The following is a 4,345-nucleotide window of genomic DNA, read 5'->3' as shown; positions in this document are numbered from 1 at the left end:
AATCATTCCTGCCGGGATCATACTGATCCATCTAATTACAGACCAATTTCTTTAACTAGCTGTGTTTGCAAGACAATGGAACGTATGGTTAATAATCGTCTAGTTTGGTACCTGGAAACCAACAACCTTATCACTGACATTCAATGTGGTTTCCGGAAAAATCGTAGTACCATCGATCATTTGGTACGCTTAGAGTCTTTCATTAAACATTCCATGCTAAATAAACAACATGCTGTATCGATTTTTTTCGATCTTGAAAAGGCACATGATACGACATGGAAGTATGGCATTTTGAAAGATCTCCATGATTTTGGTTTGAGGGGTCGTTTATCCCTTTCTATATCACAGTTTTTAGAAGACAGACAATTTCAAGTCCGAGTGGGGTCTACCCTGTCTGATCATTACAGTCAGGATCAGGGTGTCCCACAAGGCAGTATTTTGTCAGTAACATTGTTTAGTGTTAAGATAAACAGTTTATCAAAAGTTTTAAACGATTCAATTGATGGATCGTTATTTGTGGATGATTTGAATATTTCTTGTCGTGGGAAAAATATGCATACCATTGAGCGGCAACTGCATTTGTGTTTAAACAAGATTAATAAATGGTGTCTTGAAAACGGTTTCAAATTTTCTAAAACCAAAACTAATTGTTTACATTTTTGTAGAAAGTATAAGCCGCATAAGGACCCTGAACTGTTTCTCAATGAAACTCCCATTACAGTTGTAAAGGAGGCCAAGTTCTTGCGTTTAATTTTTGACTCACATTTAACGTTTCTACCACATATCAAATCCCTCAAAACTAAATGCCTGAAGGCACTTGACTTGTTGAAAGTTGTTTCACATTCTAAGTGGGGAGGGGATCAAGCTACCCTCTTACAACTTTATCGATCATTGATCCGTTCGAAACTAGATTATGGTTCCATTATATATGGTGGAGCCTGCAAAAGCAACCTAAAACTTTTAGATTCTGTTCACCATCAAGGTCTGAGACTTTGTCTTGGCTCTTTTCGAACATCACCTGTCCACAGCCTCTATGTCGAGGCTGATGAACCATGTCTTCATCAACGCCGTATAAAATTAACTTTACAGTATGTAACAAAATTGTGTTCCAACAAATCAAACCCTGCCTATAACTGTGTCTTTAATCCTTTGTATGAGGATTTGTATAGCAAGCAGTCTTCTCTTGTTCCACCTCTTGGAATAAGAGTGAAACCTTTCCTTTCTGCTGCTGGCATTCAGCTAGAAAATATAGCTCCTTCCCGTTTACTTTCTTCTCCTCCTTGGCAATTGGTGAGACCACAAGTTGACCTTACAGTGACAACATTTAGAAAATCAGAGACTAATGACTTACAATATAAACAAGAATTTAATCAGTTAAAAAATAAATACAATAATATAAATCCTTATTCACAGATGGATCCAAGGGTGATGGTGCAGTGGCTTGTGCCACAGTCATTGGGTCCAAAACAATCTCTTCCAGTCTTTGAATGTCATTTAGAAGTGTAAATACATAAGAATGAAGATTTTATGGATATCAACTTCTTTATGAGAGAACACAACGTTTCGGAGTTAATGCTTACTCCTTCATCAGGTGATTGAGAAAGGGATACAGAGGTGTATTTATATGTACAGGTAAAACAATAACAAAGTAACAAGTGGAATGAGTTAACGAAAGCTAGTATAAACAAGCACTGATAGGAAGCCGATAGTTAAAGATAACAATGATGGAAGCCAACGGTAATGCATTACAGTTGATTGGATATGTTTACATAACATGATTGGGGATAAGGATGGAAGCCAATGGTGATACATTACGCATGATAGGATGATGTACATAACACACGATAGGGGGTGAGCATGTTTACATGAGGGTTGGTGATGTACAAACACAAGTATGTACTCGGGTAGATAGGCTATACATGAATTACATAGATAGAATGTACACAGGTAGATGAGATTAATTTATCAATAAGTCCCAGGCACTTGGTAGGTACACTCCTTGGTCGCGGTTGATGGCTGGTTTCTGTCTCCGGATCTCGATGGCCTCTTGCAGTTTCCTTTGGCGCCAGTTGTTGTTGTTGGTAGATAGTATCCTAGTGTCCTCCCATCGAATTGAGTGTTCAGGGTTCTTGAGAATATGTTCAGAGATGGCCGATTTCTGGTCGAGTTTCCTGACTGAGGTCTGATGTTCCTTCTTTCTGGTGTTGATTGGTCTCAGCGTTTCTCCAATGTATAGGTCGCCACAGTTGCAAGGGATCTGGTAGATGCATCCTCTCGGGTTAGGGTGTTGACAGCTGGGTCCTTTACCGTTGGCTTTTAGGTAGGTCTTGATGGTCTTGCCACTGGAGAAGGTGACATCGATGCTGGCTTTGGTCTTGATGAGGCGTGATATTTGATGACTGATGGGGCCAAAGTAGGGTATGGTTACTCTGATGGGTGATGGAGAAGGTTTGGGGCGGGGTTCTCGGTCCTTAAGGGTCTTGTTGATGGTGGCTGTGACGAGCTGGGGAGGGTACCCGTTGAGTGTGGTGAATGTCTTTCTGAGGTGGTCCAGTTCATTGTTTAGGGCATCGGGGTGGCAGAGGGCTTTGGCACGTCTGGTAAGGGTGGCGATGATAGCTTGCTTGATCTGAGGGTGGTGGCAGGAGTTGTAGTGGATGTACTGGTCGGTGTGCGTCGGCTTGCGGTATACTGAGGTTCTAAGTCCATCGTCTGTGGTGTGGAGGGATACATCAAGGAAGGGCAGGTGTTGGTTGGTCTCAGTCTCCATGGTGAACTTGATTCTTGGATGTTGGTCGTTGAGGTGGTTGAGGAGCTCATTGGGGTCGTTGTCATTCGATGACAATTCGATGGGAGGACACTAGGATACTATCTACCAACAACAACAACTGGCGCCAAAGGAAACTGCAAGAGGCCATCGAGATCCGGAGACAGAAACCAGCCATCAACCGCGACCAAGGAGTGTACCTACCAAGTGCCTGGGACTTATTGATAAATTAATCTCATCTACCTGTGTACATTCTATCTATGTAATTCATGTATAGCCTATCTACCCGAGTACATACTTGTGTTTGTACATCACCAACCCTCATGTAAACATGCTCACCCCCTATCGTGTGTTATGTACATCATCCTATCATGCGTAATGTATCACCATTGGCTTCCATCCTTATCCCCAATCATGTTATGTAAACATATCCAATCAACTGTAATGCATTACCGTTGGCTTCCATCATTGTTATCTTTAACTATCGGCTTCCTATCAGTGCTTGTTTATACTAGCTTTCGTTAACTCATTCCACTTGTTACTTTGTTATTGTTTTACCTGTACATATAAATACACCTCTGTATCCCTTTCTCAATCACCTGATGAAGGAGTAAGCATTAACTCCGAAACGTTGTGTTCTCTCATAAAGAAGTTGATATCCATAAAATCTTCATTCTAATCTCTTCCAGATTACCGGATCACAGCTCTATTTTCACAGCGGAAGCAAACGTCATATTAACAGCTCTTAAATATATTGAAAGACACCCCAAACATAAACAGTATGTAATCTATTCAGACTCTCTTTCTTGCCTTCAGGCTATTGAAAATATTTCTTCCAGACATCCACTTTTAACAGAAATTATTGAACTGTTTAATAATCTTGCTACCGGCCAATACGACATTGTCTTTTGTTGGTCACCTAGCCATGTTGGCATTTCTGGGAACACAATGGCTGATCTTGCTGCCAAGGAAGCACTCAACAAATCTGTGACACCACTTTTCATTCCATGTTCAGATTATAAAGCTATCATTAGATCTTACATCCGTGACCTGATGCAGAAGAAGTGGGACACCCAAGTAGGCATTAATAAATTACATGCAATAAAACCATATGTCGGTTACACCTACTTGGGTTGTCAGTCCAGATATGAAGAGGTCATTATACGACGATGTCGTATTGGCCACACCAGGTATACGCATGAATATCTTTTGAAAAGCAAGGATCCTCCGTTCTGCATCCCTTGTGATGAAATAATCACGGTCAAGCATGTCTTGCTTGACTGTGTTGAATATTCCATCACAAGGGACAATTATTTCAAATCAAGAACTATGATGGACCTTTTTAGTAACGGAAGTTCTCATTTAATTTTTGCATTTTTGAAATAATTAGATTTGTTATCTGACTTGTAAATATATAAACATTTTATGATTGGAAGTTGAATTAGTAACTGAGATCGTTAGTGGCTGTATCCTCGAAGGGGGTTGAAGTACCGTAAAATAATTGTCCTCCTGAGAGGGTACGTAAGTCCCAAAACATTTGAGGTCAAATTTAATCTTCCATTTTTTTGTAGCTGTAGT

The sequence above is a fragment of the Haliotis asinina genome, chromosome 1, assembly GCF_037392515.1.
Source record: "Haliotis asinina isolate JCU_RB_2024 chromosome 1, JCU_Hal_asi_v2, whole genome shotgun sequence".
NCBI classification, from domain to species: domain Eukaryota; kingdom Metazoa; phylum Mollusca; class Gastropoda; order Lepetellida; family Haliotidae; genus Haliotis; species Haliotis asinina.
The sequence above is the reverse complement of the archived record's forward strand: the minus strand, read 5'-3'. Positions refer to the sequence as shown.